The 19106-nt window shown below is 44.8% G+C and overlaps 1 protein-coding gene across 7 annotated transcripts in view; it reads left to right on the top strand.

Moving 5' to 3' along the window:
• Positions 1–2928: 2928 nt before the first annotated feature.
• PPFIA2 (PPFI scaffold protein A2) overlaps positions 2929–19106 on the top strand; it is a 575559-nt gene continuing 559381 nt past the window's right edge. For 4 of the 7 annotated variants that reach the window (XM_075344770.1, XM_075344767.1, XM_075344769.1 and 1 more), the window contains exon 1: positions 2931–3209. The gene's annotated coding sequence lies outside the window, so the exon portion shown is untranslated. Of the gene's footprint in view, positions 3210–19106 lie in introns of all 7 variants that reach the window. The other 3 variants (XM_075344764.1, XM_075344763.1, XM_075344766.1) reach the window with 2 other exon arrangements.

Below are 19106 nucleotides of genomic sequence, written 5' to 3'. Positions count from 1 at the left end.
GCACCCAGTACCGTCCCGGCTCCGGTTATCCGTCCCGTCCAAGAGGAGGCAGAGGCTCAGCAGGTGAGGACCCCTGTACCCATACTCCACGCCTCGGCCATGACACCACAAGATCTTCCACAGAGGGCGCCAGTAGTGGGCAGTGTGAAGGAGGTCCTGCGGGGCCCGACTCACGCGCAGGGGCAGGCAGACGCCCCTTACTGGGACAGGGAGCCGAGCCAGCTGGGCCGGGAAATCGCGGAGAGGGAGAAGCGGAAGGCTGAGATGATAGCCCGCACGATACAGGAGAAGGAAAACCTCTGCAGAGCCACCTTCCGGGTATGGGGCCCGATATACGAGGGTCAGGTACGAAGATTTGACCCCCTCCGGGGGTATTGATTTATTTTCGAGCTGGGCCTGGAGGCTGAGGTGTTTGTGGCCCGCTGGGATGTTAATGCCGATCTACCAGAAGGCCACCCGGGCCGTAACTTGCTCGCAGGCGATCTAGTGACGTACACGCGGCACTGTGGAGAGAGGGGCTGGTATGGGAGGACCAGCGCTGCGGAGGGGAGGGATTTATCTTCCTATCTCCTCTGTTGCCGGCTATTAGCATTCTCGCTCTGCACTCGCATTACACCGATGTAACGCAAGAGCAATGCGATGTTTTTCTCACCCACATAGACTTGAATGGGTGCGAGTGGAACAGGATCGCATTGCACCTGCAGCATGCTGCAACTGTTTTCTCGGTCCGATTAGGGCTGAGAAAATAATCGCTCATGGGAGCGGCCCCATAGAGTAACATTGGTCCGAGTGGAATGCAATTTTTTTTATCGCATTCCACTCTCTCCATATTACTCGCCGTGTGTGCTGACACGAACACTCGGGGAAGGAAACTTACATTTAAAGCAACACTCCAGTGCTGAAATAATAGTAAATGCAGTGGTGCTTTAAAGCAAGACTCATAGAAACTTACTTTCATCTTAGGCAAATTGACGTAATAAAAAAACAGGTTGTGAAGGTGGACAAAGGGCCCTGACCTAATGACCGTTTCTCTGTAAGGCACTGGGATAATGATCCTATTAACCCAACTATATTCCAAATAGCAATCTCACACCACGCGTTCTCAGTATTCCTATAGAGATATAATCCTATTAGGAAACGCGAGTAGACGGGCGCCTCCTAACAACAGAACCAGACCTACAGCCTCTATAGGATGAAGAAAGGGCGATGTATAGAGACAGAGGAGCAGTGCCAGCGCTTCTGGGTATTAGTCACTACTATCCATATTATTGGCAGCACATGCCTGCAGGATGGAGCATTGAAGGACATTCACTATGAATGGAGGGTCTGCTGCCTTCCCACCACAGAGTAAGATGCAGCTGAAGCCAGGCTGTGATGACTCCGATACCTTCAGAAGGATATTACGTGGACTCCCCAGAGTAAGGCAAGGTTAACCCTTGTGTGAAGCTAATGCTCACATCAAACAGGCACAAACATCTCAAGGCAACTGGGGATATCTGCACGCAAGTGGGGGCGGGATTACCTCACAATTTATTTAGGGACTGGTGCAAACCATTGAGTCAAACCAGGGAGCAGAAGGATGTGAGAACTTCTTGGGGTCACTTCACATCATCCGTATTCTAAGGGATATGTCTGTAAAATAAGATTTATGTGGATTCCATTAATTCTATTATATTAGGAGTACAGTAATATTACATGTTACAAAGCATTTCCTTATAAATAAATATAAACCTCTTAAGTGACATAATATTTTATATTCTTGTATTTATTGTTATTACTATGTATTATTATTACTGCTAGTTTTATTATTATCATTATTTTAATTATTATTATGCTTTATTATTTTTTATAATTTTTATTATTATGTTGTATTATTATTTTGTACTATTATCATTGTTATTACTACGTTGATTTTATTATTATTATTATTATTATTATTATGTTTTATTATTTTTTATCATTTTATTATGTTGTATTATTATTTTAGATTATTATTATCATTGTTATTACTACGTTGATTTATTATTATTATTATTATTATTATTTTTTTGTATTATTATTACTACGTTGTTTTATTATTTATCATTTTTATTAGATTGTATTATTATTTTGTATTATCATTGTTATTAATACGTTGATTATTTTATGATTATTATTTTTATTATCATTTTTATTATGTTGTATTATTATTTTGTATATTATTATTATTACTACATTGATTTATTATTATTATTACTACAACATTTTTGCTTATTATTTATATATTCAGCTATTTGTAAAAAAACAAACAAAAGATAGTAACCACATATCATTCTCCCAACTTTTTGAGGCTCCAGAATAGCAATTCTGCCTACTTACACAATAATTCATCCCTTCTCTCAGGTCTCAGGGGTCTAGGAAAGGTGGGTAATCATAACCCAAATTGTAGGAAGAATGATAGGCAATTATCAAATAGCAAATATCTCTAGACTAATATCTATATTATGAATATCCATATTATGAATTAATGAAAATATTTTACCACCTGAAAACCAGAATGTGTCAAGATTGTGTCTGACACCTAATATTATATATATATATATATATATATATATATATACACACACACATACACACATATATGCATATAAATATACCCATACACACACGCGCACATATATATACACACACATATGTATATTGTATATATACACACACACACACGTTAAGAGTGCATATGTTATATTATTAATATATTTATATTATTAAAATTATTATTATGTTTATACACACACACACATATATATTATTTATATATATTTATAGCTATATAATAACATATGCATTCTACTAAGGAAGGTGATGTAGAATAGTATACTCCAGTGGCAGGGAGCTGGCAGATGATGCTGGAGCTTTAAGAGACACCTCCCCTCCTCTGCTCTAAACAATGGTTTCACCCGAGCTCTGCTTCCCATTGCAAAATTTGTAATGTGCCATTTTTGCCATGGATGCCTTTCCATTTGGGTGCTGAGAGGGGAGGCAGACATGCCCAGGTGCCAGGCTGCTTCTGGCTGCACACTGGTGCCTGCAGGCTGCTGTGCCCCCTGCATATAGTGAGATCTGGGCTGGGATTGATGGGGACATGCTCCAGGAGGGATCCTCTGTGTGAAGGGAGACTGCAGACTGAGCTCATTGATTTCTTGAAGGAAGGAGCAGAAGCTGAAGATCAGGTAGAGGCATTGTCTTCTTCTTATCAGATCCTATGTAAGCATTATTGAAGCAGATAGTAAAGTTGGCCAATGCATGCAGATCCCTCCCTAGAACCATGCATGCATGTGCACATCACAGCCAGCACTGGCTGCCATCTGCTTGGCATGAATGCCAGGTATATATATATTCTATTATTGCTGCTTTATTTTTCTTATGTTTCTATTACTTACTATAGTCATTTTCTTCAGTGCATGGAAGGCACCGGTCAGGCAGGAGTTAAGTGGGAGGAGCACTAAGCATGATGTAATGCAATTGAGACAATGGCAAGCATTTTCCTGCAAGAATTACAGCGTGCAGCTCTTACTATATGTATGTGCCACTATAGGATGGTGACCAGAGAAGCAGAGGCAGAAGATTGGGCACAGACACATTGTACGAGGTGCACCTGTGCCATCCTGACAGTGGCTCAGGTGCTGGATGGAGGATGGCAGGGTCACCCTGGTGTTTGTTGTACAGCAGGGTCACCCTGGTGTTTGTGGTACAGCAGGGTCACCCTGGTGTTTGTGGTACAGCAGGGTAACCCTGGTGTTTGTGGCACACCAGGGTAACCCTGGTCTTCGTGGCACAGCAGGGTCCCCCGATGTTCGTGGCACAGCAGGGTCACCCGATGTTCGTGGCACAGTAGGGTCTCCCGATGTTCGTGGCACAGCGAGGTTACACTGGTCTTTGTGGCACAGCAGGTTCCCTCTGGTCTGTATGGCACAGCAGGTTCACCCTGGTCTTTGTGGCACAGCAGGGTCCCCTGAGGTTTGTAGCACAGCAGGTTCACCCTGGTCTTTGTGGCACAGCAGGTTCACCCTGGTCTTTGTGGCACAGCAGGGTCCCCTGATGTTTGTAGCACAGCAGGTTCCCCCTGCTCTTTATGGCACAGCAGGTTCACCCTGGTCTTTGTGGCACAGCAGGGTCCCCTGATGTTTGTAGCACAGCAAGATTACACTGGTCTTTGTGGCACAGCAGGGTCACCCTGCTCTTTGTGGCACAGCAGGGTCCCCTAGGTGTTCGTGGCACAGCAGGTTCCTCCTGGTCTTTGTGGCACATTAGGGTAACCTTGGTCTTTGTGGCACAGCGAGGTTACACTGGTCATTGTGGCACAGCAGGTTCCCCCTGGTCTTTGTGGCACATCAGGGTCACACTGGTCTTTATGGCACAGAGGTGAACTCATTAGGACTTGCACCTTAGAAGTGTCACGTGTGAGGGTGTGGCTGGCCAGTCTTCTGCCCAGGTGAAGGACTTCCAAGTCTCCATATCTTGAGGAAGGTATTGCCCATTTTATGGCCAGTGACTGTACCAAGCTGGTGGCTCCAACATGTCCAGCCAGCTGGGCAAAGCCTCCTGCATTACACCCCAGATATCACTTGTCAGCTGCTTCATCTCAAACTTGCTGAAAAAGACTTGAGCAAGACGAGCTCGGAAAAAAAGTGTTAAATCTGTGAGCCCAAAGTCACGTAATCCTGGAATACTGATACTAAATATTCCATGTGCAATTATAGATTGGCAGTGATATCCGCTCGGCCCTCCCTGAATACACCGGGCTTGGCATCCCTTGCCCATATAGATATTAGGACTTAGCGATTCTTTTATGGCAGACAGATATACTTTTGTCATGCTTTAGGTTTCTGTAACACCCACATGAAGTCCTCATTTTCAAGAGACTCATGTAAAAACTTCTGGCGCGTTGCTGGAACAGTGTTTTACAAGTTTCACCAAGACAGAGATTGTAATAAAAGGCCTATAGTAAAAGGATCCCCGGGAGCAGATTTCAGGGGCTACAGTTGTTACTGTATGTCATTCTTTTATTTAATATTCTCCTCTGTCTATGTATTTCCAACTACTGCAGCTGGAAATCAGGCGTTCTGTTCATCCAGAGAATATAATGTATATATATATATATCTATACAGTTAGGTCCAGAAATATTTGGACAGTGACACAATTTTCGCGAGTTGGGCTCTGCATGCCACCACATTGGATTTGAAATGAAACCTCTACAACAGAATTCAAGTGCAGATTGTAACGTTTAATTTGAAGGTTTGAACAAACATATCTGATAGAAATTGTAGGAATTGTACACATTTCTTTACAAATACTCCACATTTTAGGAGGTCAAAAGTAATTGGACAAATAAACCAAACCCAAACAAAATATTTTTATTTTCAATATTTGGTTGCAAATCCTTTGGAGGCAATCACTGCCTTAAGTCTGGAACCTATGGACATCACCAAACGCTGGGTTTCCTCCTTCTTAATGCTTTGCCAGGCCTTTACAGCCGCAGCCTTCAGATCTTGCTTGTTTGTGGGTCTTTCCGTCTTAAGTCTGGATTTGAGCAAGTGAAATGCATGCTCAATTGGGTTAAGATCTGGTGATTGACTTGGCCATTGCAGAATGTTCCACTTTGTTGCACTCATGAACTCCTGGGTAGCTTTGGCTGTATGCTTGGGGTCATTGTCCATCTGTACTATGAAGCGCCGTCCGATCAACTTTGCGGCATTTGGCTGAATCTGGGCTGAAAGTATATCCCGGTACACTTCAGAATTCATCCGGCTACTCTTGTCTGCTGTTATGTCATCAATAAACACAAGTGACCCAGTGCCATTGAAAGCCATGCATGCCCATGCCATCACGTTGCCTCCACCATGTTTTACAGAGGATGTGGTGTGCCTTGGATCATGTGCCGTTCCCTTTCTTCTCCAAACTTTTTTCTTCCCATCATTCTGGTACAGGTTGATCTTTGTCTCATCTGTCCATAGAATACTTTTCCAGAACTGAGCTGGCTTCATGAGGTGTTTTTCAGCAAATTTAACTCTGGCCTGTCTATTTTTGGAATTGATGAATGGTTTGCATCTAGATGTGAACCCTTTGTATTTACTTTCATGGAGTCTTCTCTTTACTGTTGACTTAGAGACAGATACACCTACTTCACTGAGAGTGTTCTGGACTTCAGTTGATGTTGTGAACGGGTTCTTCTTCACCAAAGAAAGTATGCGGCGATCATCCACCACTGTTGTCATCCGTGGACGCCCAGGCCTTTTTGAGTTCCCAAGCTCACCAGTCAATTCCTTTTTTCTCAGAATGTACCCGACTGTTGATTTTGCTACTCCAAGCATGTCTGCTATCTCTCTGATGGATTTTTTCTTTTTTTTCCAGCCTCAGGATGTTCTGCTTCACCTCAATTGAGAGTTCCTTAGACCGCATGTTGTCTGGTCACAGCAACAGCTTCCAAATGCAAAACCACACACCTGTAATCAACCCCAGACCTTTTAACTACTTCACTGATTACAGGTTAATGAGGGAGACGCCTTCAGAGTTAATTGCAGCCCTTAGAGTCCCTTGTCCAATTACTTTTGGTCCCTTTAAAAAGAGGAGGCTATGCATTACAGAGCTATGATTCCTAAACCCTTTCTCCGATTTGGATGTGAAAACTCTCATATTGCAGCTGGGAGTGTGCACTTTCAGCCATATTATATATATAATTGTATTTCTGAACATGTTTTTGTAAACAGCTAAAATAACAAAACTTGTGTCACTGTCCAAATATTTCTGGACCTAACTGTATATATATTATATATATATATATTATATATATATATATATATATCTATATATATATATATATATATATATATATCTATATATATATATATATATATATATAGATATATATATATATATATATATATATATATATAAAATTATATAATATATATATATATATATATATATATATGTAATATAATATTTAGAATATTTATATTTTATCATGTGAAGGTCAGACTTCCAATAATCCAGAAAGCTGGTGACCCAGGACTTGTGTCCTGCAAAGATCTGCAAAATAATGGAATATCAGATCTGCAGATGACGGAATAGAGAAAGTGATACGCTGTATACTCCTTTTTTGGATTGTTTTTAGTGTAAACAAAGTATACTATTTGGTAGACTTCACTGAGCATGTTGTGTTCCCATACGATACTGCCTGATACTCCAGCACATATTGTAATGCTTGTGTGACGCCCTGGCAAAGCCAGGTTGTCACAGAAAGAGTTAATCCTCCTTGGTAACCTGATCCCACACCGATGCAGCAGGACAAACCACATCCCCCAGGGTAAGAGAAAAGCGGAGCAGAGTGTGTGGAGAGAGAGACAGAAGAGGAGTCTGGAGTTGTAGCTCCCAGGCTGATAGAGAAGCGTGCTCCGAGAGGGCCGGGACAGGCTGTTAGTGAGGAAGGGGCCAGAGGTAGCCGGGGCAGGGTAGTGGCCCCTCGGTACCTAGGGTGATCCGGATCACTGCAGGGGAGTGGATTCCCCGTTCTCGGCTGAGGAGAAAGAGGAAGAGAGTGGAGAGAGAGGCACCTGGCTGCAGGGAAAGAACAACAGGAGCTGCTGCACCGTGTGTGGGACACTAACACTCCCCGTACCGAAGGCTGCGGACACCGGCAATTCCTAGTTTACCAGTGACTCTGTGTGAAATACTTGTGAGTACGCCCGTGCCCTCGGGCACCGCACCGCAGCACTGCGCCCTGCTCCCTGCTTATCCCCGAACGGGCCCCGGGACCAACTGCCCCTACCCACGGAGGGGTTAACATCCTAAGCTGCATCCCAACACCGTTCCCGGGAGTCCCGCACCTTCATCGCAGCGGTGGTGTCCACCATCACCACAACCCGTGGGTGGCGTCACGGACAATCTCCCTTACCAAATCCCCTTTTACTGTGGAGCCTGGGATCACAGACCGGGTCACGCCACCGTGATACCCACAGAAGTGACCCCGTGGCCCGGATCCGAGTACCCCTGGTCCCCGGGCGACACACTTTATTAAAGGAATTTTACAACCTAGCTATACCGTACATTATGAAGCACATTTTGAGAAATAAAAACTTTTTTTTCCATCTTAATTTTTTTCTTTATTTTACATATTTGTACTTTATATTGAAACAGTTTTTTTTTACGGTGCTAATATACATCAATACGGATATTTACATGCCCATTTTTTATGTCCTTTTTTTAAAAAGCAGTATGTATGTCTCTCTTGCTCTCCTCCATAGCAAATAACCTTCAGCCTGAAGGGAAAAAATGAGACGGATCTGTTTTTTTGCATCCGTCGCATCAGTATTTATACAATCTGCGACGGATCTGTCGCATCAGGCACAAGCCGGATTGTGCCTGATCGTAAAAAACTGATGTGTGAAAGAGGCCTAAGCTGAATCCAAAGGGCTCATTGAGACTGTATACATTAGATGTGTGCCATCTGATTTTTTTTTTATTAGATACAGTAGCACACTGACACATGTAATTTAATGAAGCAGTGTAGATAACCAATTTTTTCATTGACAGAATCTGTGACAAAAAACGCATCATGTTGCGATTTGGCTCTGAATCAGATGGGACTCACCCATTCAAGTCTATGGGTGCAAGAAAAAAATTAATGCCACAATATATCATCCGCTTTTTATATGTAATTTATCCTTTTGTAGCATTAGAAACTGTAAATGGTCCTGTAAATGATTAATAAATGACACTGTAAAAAATGGATTGCATACGGACAACACACGGATGACAAGTGAGAGAAAATTGTCCCAATTTTCTGGATGAAAATTTGACAGATTTTTTTTATACTCTGGTGCGAACCTAGCTTAACAGTATGTAACATACACACTGTCAGGATTTGGCTCTGTCAGTTTAAGTGGTTGTCACATGACCACAAGCAGGCGATTTAGCTACCTATGGTCATATGCCAAGTAGCTTCTCATCCAATTATCTCAATACAAAATACAAAATAGAAAGAGAAGCGATTGACTAATTGAACAAAATTATGCAAATCACACACTTGTAGTTACATAATCGACTGAACAGGCAAGCAGAGCTGAATCCGAACAGTGTGTGTATTACACACTGTTAGGATTAACACAAAGCTCCAGTGATTGCTAAAAAATGAACTGTGCTGGTCAACATCTTTAAAATACAGATTCATCCATCATATTATGTCATTAGCAGATGCATCATTATTTCATTGGCATTTCATCAGTATTAGATCAGCCTTTGGATCTATATTTGAATTAATTTTGGTTATTTTCATTTTCACAAAACCTGGATCTGTTTTGGCTCAATAGAAAATAATAGCAATTAATGGAAATAAAGATGTAAAATCTGATCCAGTATTGATACATCCTGCTTAATTACACACTGTATTTTGGATGTGCATTAGGATAATTAAAATTTAACCTTTAATATGATTAGATAATAAAACACATAAAAGCAAAATGTGCCCATGTATAAAAATACTGTCAGTTTGCAGTATAATTCAGGTGACCCATGGACCAACCAGTACACACCTACTTATATACCCAGCGATGAATACAAAGTGTAACGGTAGGGACATGTACCAAACAGTGGTTCTATGCAAGATAGACTCAAACTAGGGATGTCAACAATCTCACAATATTTAAATAAGGAGCGATCTCACTCAGTTCAGCCATCAATTGTCCATCCTGCCAGCGTACCGTCCACTCTGGTCAGATGAAAATGGGTCAGGAGCAGGGCCTTGCTTCACAATAACGCACTGGCCCTCCACCAAAAAGCTCCCGCCCTTACAAGGGAAGGCCACAGCTGACCTTAAACTGCGACTGCCCCCATCCAATCCTGGTGCCTCCCTACGCGTTTCGCCACCTCCGGCTTGTCAGGGGAGATGTATGTACCGCTCAATTCTCAAACAAAAGGACCATACATCCCTAACTGATCCCAGCTAGGTATAATAAGTGACTGAATGGTCATTTATTATACCTATATTATTATGAACTGGGTGAGATCGCTCCTTATTTAAATATTGTGAGATTGTTGACATCCCTAGTTTGAGTCTATCTTGCATAGAACCACTGTTTGGTACCTGTCCCTGCCGTTACACTTTGTATTCCCCGCTGGGTATATACCGTAAGTAGGCGATACCCAGGAGTATACTGGTTGGTCCATGGGTCACCTGAATTATACTGCAAACTGACAGTATTTTTATACACGGGCACATTTTGGTTTTATGCGTTTTATTATCTAATCATATTAAAGGTTACGTTTTAATTATCGCATTGTTAATTTCACCTTAATTTTGTGAGGTACCTTCGTTACCTAGGTGATTTTCACCTTGGATGCTTTTTTGTATGTGCATTAGGCCAGCTTCACATGACTTTGTATGAACTGCAATTTCTTCATGGGCCAACTGTTTCTTGACTGGACTCAACAGCCGCATAGGCATATGTAAGGCTGTTGAGTTCATGTCAGGAGACTAGTACAGAAGTCCCGATGCATACACTGACACCTAAAGCCAACATAGAGAACATATACTTTCATTTGAAATAGACCTTAGACTAAGTTAAGAGAAGTGTATAATAAATCTGGATGAAAACCTGATATCATCCAAATGGGATCAATTTTTTAATACTGTCATTAAATTTAATGAGGGTTGTTCAGTCATCTTAGGGTGGAGAGTACTGTGTCCAAGCCTCCTGGCTTCTTGCTTGCTAAAGGGCAATGCTTTCCTGCTTGATTGACAGTTCTGACCAACATCATTGTTAAGTCTTGACCCTAACTGTGCCACTCTGATGCTACATGCAGAGTTAGCTTTTCTGCTTTTCCTCCGCAGCTTCAGAGGAGTGCAATGATATTGAGGCTAACCTTGATAGGGAACTAACCCTGTGCAGCAACCTGGACAACTTCAGAGCAGTGCTTGCAAGCTTTATTGAAAAGAGCTTGTAAGCACTGCAAATGTTTGAACAACAGTTATTGTCTACAGTGGTGAGCCTAGGGAGGAGCGTAAACAAAAAATACATAAAAATATATATATACATGAGGATGCATTTTAATATATAGTACATTGGAAAGTTGCTTATTCTCACAAGCACTATCCAGTTATACCCATCAATGAAGATCCCTTTAATGGTCAGGTCTCATCTGAGGAAGGGATAAGATTAGTGTATTCTGCAGTTTTTTTCCCAAATGCACTGAGGGCTCAATGCCGCCTCCTTGCCACTCATCATGGTGTGGAGGCAGTCCTACTTGTATTATTATCATTCCGCCCTGTGTTAGTTACATAACATGATCTAATAGGTGTAAGTATAGAAAGCTGAGGTCATGTGATGCAGCTGGCGGGAATGACATGAGAATAATGTGAAGGGTGCAGTCTAGCAAGGGCGTCAGGAATGGTGAATTTAAAGTGGGTCCCATAGCACTGTTTCTTCTTGACTCAGGATTTAAAATTTTATTTTTTAACAATTGCTGTCAGTAGTTATTATATAAATAATTTTTATCTACTGTAAAATCATTTTAATATAAAGTGGATATTAGTTTACTGCAGAATTTAGGGTGGTCTCGATGCTCTTTTATTCTTTAGCATTAGGTTGAATATGCTGGCATAGGTATGATTAGGGTGTAGGCCTCATGCCAGAAGCTACCATAGTTTCCTAGTATACAGAACTTTTTAATAAGAATTTTATTTTTTGTCTATTTACAAGTTAATAGGGCTCGTCTAGACTCATAAGTCCTTATATGATTAGGTAATGAGTAGTTCAAAGAGAAGGCTGATGACCGACACACAAGCACAAATCTGTGAGGAGACAGGTTTTTTTTATACTTCTTCTACAGCCTTGTATGACATAACCTCAAGATCCCACTACAGCCTTGGGTGACCTAGCCTCAGGATCCCACTACAGCCTTGTGTGACCTAACCTCAAGATCCCACTACAGCCTTGTGTGACCTAACCTCAAGATCCCACTACAGCCTTGTGTGACCTAACCTCAAGATCCCACTACAGCCTTGTGTGACCTAACCTCAAGATCCCTCTACAGCCTTGTATGACCTAACCCCAAGATCCCACTACAGCCTTGTGTGACCTAACCTCAAGATCCCTCTACAGCCTTGTATGACCTAACCTCAAGATGTCCTGGTCCCTTCTCTGATGTCTACGAATAGGCTACAATCTACTATTCAGCCATATATCACTGGGCTGTGTTAACCTGAAATTGTAGCCTTGGACTTTTACCAAGTACGGACCATGATTTCTGGTCCAACCTCAGGTCTCCTGACTTCAACCAAACAGGTTCTTATACACCTTTGAAGCTGTTGACTTTGGGTCAGGATAAAAACAGTCGGTCCACGTTTCACAGCCATACTTGGACCATGAATATTGAAACCGGATGAAATTTGTAAATACTTTAAATGCCATGTGGTGCCGCGCCTAGAGAAAAAAGACATTTAAAAGGTTAATGATATTGTTTGGTTTCTAAAAAAAAAATTCCCCCAAACTGTGGGAGGCCTGCTGTGTAATTATATGTTTTTAATCATGGGGGAGTGATTTGACTGTTTAATTGCCTAGGTAACTGACTACTTGTTTTCTCTCTCTATGCAGAAGTGTCTTTGCCTTGATAAAGTACTGTATTATTTCTCCTGATGGGTGTGAATTTGTTTTACTGTTGTGGTTTTGTCTTATATTTACTCCTATTGTATGTAGTGCAGCCATGAAGGGAGGGTTCACTCCTTTTTTATAGACCAGGGGTGGGCAATTAATTTTCCCGACAGGCAACATGAGAGACAGTGACTGGTGTGGATGGCTGAACCAATAGCCTGAAATTATTTATGCTCAATAATATTAACATATTAATTACAATAATGTAAATTTTATAGTAATATTATCATACATCCCCCTATATGATGTATGAGCCTGCACACAACCCACAAAATATATATATGAGTATGAACAATAACAGAGCCACTTTATATACAGTATGAGTCCCCACAGCCTCATTGTATACACTCTATATTCAGTGTAAGCCACCACATAGCATCTCTATACAGTGTGTCCACCCATATTCTGTCTAGGTATAGTAAAGTAGCCATGCGCTACGCAATGAAACCACCTATAGCGCCACCTGGTGGAAAGCAACAGAGTTAGCATTTTTATCTTGAAAACATAACGAGATAGAGAAAAAAAGTGAATTAAAAAATTGCAGGGCATCATCAATACAATACGAATCGACAACTTGCATACAGAAATGCTATGATATGAAACCCACGACCCCCCCAAAACATTGAATGCTGGTCACGCATATGGCGCTCATTTAACTTTGATGCTCAAAGTTTCCATTGTCAGCTGCAATGCACATCTGGCCTCTGGACAGTTGTGTAATAAGGTAGGCGACACGTTTGCACAATCATCTGTGATACGTCCTCGTAGGTCCTGCAATGTTGGTGGAGGGGTCACAGACACTTGCTGTTTGATGTGACCTCACTGAAAGAAGTCCAATGGGGTCAGGTCAGGTGAGGGTGGAGGCCACTCCACACAGCTACCATACCCAATGACTTCTAAGAAGGTCTCCATGAGGTATCGCTTCACATCTGCAGCCTTGTGAGTTTTACACGTTCTAATCACTGCATTTCTGTATGCAAGGTGTCGATTCGTATTGAAATGATGATGCCCTACAACTTTGTAATTCACTTTTTTTTCTCTATCTCGTTCCGTTTTCGAGATAAAAATGCTAACTCCGTTGTTTTTCACCAGGTGGCGCTATAGGTGGTTTCATTGCGTAGTGCATGGATACTTTACTATACCTAGACACCACTTCTATGCCTATAGCCTATAGCTGCCGCCGTTCTCAAGTTAATGGGGGTGGAAAGGATATGGGTAAACACACTATATACAATATGAGCCTGCACATAGCCACCTTTGTACAGTATGAGTCCCCACATAGACTGTCTATATACATTCTATATACAATGTGAGCCTCCATATAGTCTCTCTCTCTATACAGCATGAGACCCCACATAGCCCCCTATATACAGTATGAGCCCTCACATAGCCCCCTTTGTACAATATGAGCCCCAACATAGCCTCCTATATACAGTATGAGCCCCAACATAGCCCCTATATATAATAATATGAGCTCCAACTAGCCTCCCATATATACTATGAGCCCCCTCATAGCCTCCTATATACAGTATAAGCCCCCTATCTATGCTATTAGCTCCCAAATAGCCACGTACATATATACAGGGTGGGCCACAAGTATGGATACTCCCTGATAAAATGGAAGTGGTTGCTGATATCACCTTACCTTTTGTGGCATATTAGTACCTGGGAGAAGCCAAACATTTGAGGCCGGGTGACGCCCATGGCGGCCATCTGCAAAGCCGCCATGTTGAATTCAACTTTAATATTTTCAATGGGAAGGGGGTGACGTGACACATCAAACACAGAGAATTGCACAAAACAACCCAATGGTGTGCTCATTTTTAACGTAGCTTTATTCATGATCAAGTTATTGACACGTTTATGACATAGAACAACGACAGTAACCCACTAAAGGATGTGCTCACAGTGCTGCCCATTGTGTTGAATTGTCAACGCGATTCTCTTCTCCCACTCTTGATACACTGGCATACCTGGGTTATCCATGTGCTCTCCGTGATTCGTGATAGATCATGGAGATAAACTCACCTGTCCCCATTCCTGCTGTCCATGGTGCTGAACTCTTCAGCTCTGCTGTGTTTCCGGCCGCTGCTGACCCCGCTGCAGCTACTTTCGGGTTGCAGTGCCATGCATAAATACATATGCATGACCATAATTAGCCAGCCTGAAAGCAGTAGGCAGCAGCGGTTGAAAACAGCAGCGCTGGAGAAGGGGAGTATTTTCAATGTACGTGTTTTTCTGGTACGTGTTACACAGATCACACCATAATGTGGTCCGTGGGACATCAGTGATGCTAGAAAAAAATGGGCATGTGTCCATGCGAAAATCACGGACACGCATGGAGACATGACGGAAACACGTCAGTGAGAAATCACTGATGAGTGCTGTGAGACTGTGACCGGGCTGGTCCATGACGGCCGGTACGTCTCGCCCCGGTTGTGCTCCCTCCATGTATAGTAAGCAAGTCCACTCCAGGGTTAATCCTGTTTCTCTACAGGCTGAAAGGAGGGTTAAAAGAAACCAGGAACATGGGCGTGGTTGCCTAGTGTGTGAGGGAGTGAACACAACTCCCTGAGTCTCTGCCGGAGTAACAAGTGTACAGTGTATTGGACTTTGTGATTTGTACAATAAACCGTGTGCTGTGACCCTTGGTGCCTGGATCCCGTGTCTTCGGCCGCGCAGCCGACCGCGCTACCTCACATATGGTGGAGAATGCGGGCATGCCAGCCCGGTGAGGTGTAGCTTCCATTGATGGTGACCCGGTAGCACATGTCCTGGATTCAAGCAGCTATACTACAGCCCAAACCCGGCGACGCCATGGAGGACATCCTAAAGCAGCTGGTTCAGGCCAATGCACGTCAGCAGCAAGCCTTGCAATTGCAGGAACAAAGGCACCAAGAACAGATGGTTCTACTGGCCAAGGCGATCCGTGCCGGACCGGCAGCAACAACCCCGGGACCGGGTGATGACGGCAGCGTCCGGAAAACGGTGAGACAAGCGTTGCAAAAGATGATCCCGGGGGATGATGTGGAAGCGTTCCTGGCGGTGTTTGAGCGGGTGGCCGAGCGGGAAAAGCTGCCGACCCCCCAGTGGGCTGAGGTATTGTCGCCCTATCTGACGGGGGAGCCTCAAAAAGCGTACCTGGACCTCTGTACCGAGGACGCCATAGACTATGCGACCCTGAAAGCCAAAATACTTGCTCGGTTGGGGGTGAATACCTATGTACGGGCTCAGCGGGTAAATCAGTGGTTCTATGAGGAAGCCAAACCCGTACGCTCCCAGGCCTATGACTTGTTGCATCTAGTAAAGAAGTGGTTGCAACCCGATACTCTTAGCCCGGTGCAAATGGTGGAAAGGGTGGTGGTTGATCGCTTTGTGCGTACTTTACCCGTCACCATTCAACGGTGGGTAGGACAGGGCGACCCAAGTACCCTGGACCAATTAGTGTGCCTGGTAGAGCGGCATGTGGCGACGCAGGACTTGATACGGGACACTGAGACTTTGCGTGCCGCCCGTCGGTCAGGCCCCTCCAAGCCTCGGGCCAAGGACCCACCGCTGACACCGGTGCGGGAGTCCGCTACCATCCCTGCTGAGGCCGCGCCCGCCGTCCCTGAGGTCCGGAAGGCCGGGTACCCTAAACGACAACTCGTAAAGGGGGTATCCTTCCCTATTAGATGTTGGCGGTGCCAACAGGTGGGACATCTGGAAGCTCAGTGTCCACTCACCACGGAGCCCATGGATTGTGGGGTTACCCGGCGGGGTTCAATGTATGCTCAGGCGGTGTATACCGCGGACCTTGTCTCCCCGGGGACTGAGCCCCACTTGTGCCAAATACAGGTGAATGGATGTCCGGTTAGAGGCCTGTTGGATTCCGGAAGCTTAGTGACCCTTGTGCGATCAACCCTAAGGGCTAAAATAAAGGCCACAGGACGTACCGTGGGGGTGGTTTGCATACATGGGGACCGCCGAGACTATCCCACGGGGGTTGTCACCATCACAGCACCCTGCGGACAGGTGCAACATGAGGTGGGACTTATGAACTCTCTTCCCTATGATGTGATCCTAGGAAGGGATCTGCCGTATTTTTGGACTCTATGGAAGGGGCCTCCTAAGTCCCTTCAGGTATTGGACAGTCCAGGACCTGAGCCCGACAATCCCGAGTCAGGGACGCCTGCCGTAGGGGTCCCCATGATAGGGACAGAATGTGAACCCGATAGGTCGCCCCTAGAGGTATTGGCAGGAGAGGCTGAGAGGGTCGAGCCCATCCCGGAGTTGGAGGCGTCCCCGGATACGTTTGGGACAGCCCAACTCCAGGACCCTACATTAATACATGCCCGGAGTCGGGTGACAGTGGTTGACGGGGTGGCACAGCTGCCCAGTGCCCAGGTAAGGTACCCCCATTTCGCTCTTAAGCAGGATTTACTCTACCGGGTAGATGAAATACGGGGCGTGGGGGTAGAGCAGTTGGTGGTGCCCCAGCCGTATCGCCGGCGGGTCCTCGACTTGGCTCATAAACACCTGATGAGTGGCCACCTAGGGGTCAAGAAAACGCAGGAGCGAATATTGCAAAGGTTCTATTGGCCCGGGGTCTTTGGGGAGGTGAAACGGTTCTGTGAAACCTGCCCGGAGTGTCAGCTTACCGCACCACTGGCCCACTTTCGCAGTCCGTTGGTACCGTTACCCATTATAGAAGTCCCCTTTGAACGGATAGGGATGGATCTGGTGGGGCCCCTCGTAAAGTCCGCTCGAGGGCACCAACACATCCTAGTGATCGTTGACTATGCCACCCGGTATCCAGAGGCGATACCTCTCAGACATATTGCAGCAAAGCTTATAGCTCGGGAGTTGTTTTCTGTGTTCTGCCGGGTGGGGTTGCCCAAGGAGATCCTTACGGATCAGGGGACCCCATTCATGTCTAAAGTGACCAAAGAGCTATGCCGGCTACTCCAGATCAAGCAGTTGCGTACGTCTGTGTATCATCCTCAAACGGACGGTTTAGTGGAACGTTTCAATAAAACCCTGAAAACCATGCTCAAAAGGGTGATTTCCAAAGACGGGAAAGACTGGGATATGATGCTTCCATATTTGATGTTTGCCATCCGAGAGGTGCCACAGGCATCCACGGGGTTTTCGCCTTTTGAGTTGTTATACGGGCGACATCCCCGGGGATTGTTGGACCTGGCAAAGGAAACATGGGAGCAGGAGCCCACCCCCCATAAAAGTGTGATTGAACACATTTTAGGAATGCAGAACCGCATAAGCGCGGTCATGCCAATTGTGAAGGAGCATTTACAGGAGGCTCAGGCCGCGCAAAGTGGCCGCTACAATAGACAAGCCACCGTGCGGACCTTTAAACCCGGAGATCGGGTGTTGGTGTTAATCCCCACGGCGGAGAGTAAATTCCTGGCTCAGTGGCAAGGCCCCTACGAGATAAAGGAAAGAAGCGGGGTGGTCAACTATAAGGTATTGCAGCCCGGTAGGCGGAAACCAGAACAAATATACCATGTCAACCTGTTAAAACCTTGGCAGGAACGGGAAAGAATGATGGTTGATTTTTCCCCATCTCCCTCCTCTTCGGGTCGTTCAACCCCGGTTCCAGCGACCTCCGGAGAGGATGAACCGGAAGTAAGGATTGGAGAAGCCCTCACCAAGCAACAGAGGCGAGAGGCCAGAAGGCTGGTTCAGCAGAACCCCGATGTCTTCTCCGAGCTGCCTGGTAGGACAAGTCTGATACGACATGACATTGTCACCGAGCCTCACCTGAAGGTACGCCTGAAGTCATACCGGGTACCGGAGGCTCGACGACAAGCCATATCAGAAGAAGTGAAGACAATGTTACGCCTAGGGGTCATCGAAAAGTCCCGGAGTGAATGGGCTAGTCCCATTGTCCTAATACCAAAACCCGATGGCTCCTTAAGGTTCTGCAATGACTTTAGGAGACTGAACGAAATATCCAAGTTCGATCTCTACCCCATGCCACGGGTGGATGAGCTGATTGATAGGCTGGGACAGGCGCGATATTTCACCACGCTCGACCTGACCAAGGGGTACTGGCAGGTGCCACTGACGGAGTCCGCCAAGGAGAAAACCGCGTTTCTTACGCCGGAGGGTCTCTTCCACTATGTTGTCTTGCCTTTTGGGTTACACGGCGCTCCAGCCACGTTCCAGAGGTTGATGGACTTGGTGCTGGAACCCCACCAGGCGTATGCATCAGCGTACCTTGATGACATCATTATTTACAGCTCCGAATGGCAGACCCACTTGGAACAGGTACAAGCGGTGGTGAACGCGCTCCGAACAGCCGGATTGACAGCCAATCCCAAGAAATGTGCGTTGGGGCTCACTGAAGCCCGCTACTTGAGCTACGTAATAGGCCATGGAGTGATTAAGCCCCAAATTAACAAAGTTGAGGCAATCCA

This window comes from Anomaloglossus baeobatrachus, chromosome 4 (assembly GCF_048569485.1).
Source record: "Anomaloglossus baeobatrachus isolate aAnoBae1 chromosome 4, aAnoBae1.hap1, whole genome shotgun sequence".
Classification (NCBI taxonomy): domain Eukaryota; kingdom Metazoa; phylum Chordata; class Amphibia; order Anura; family Aromobatidae; genus Anomaloglossus; species Anomaloglossus baeobatrachus.
This window is presented reverse-complemented; position numbering and strand designations above follow the sequence as displayed.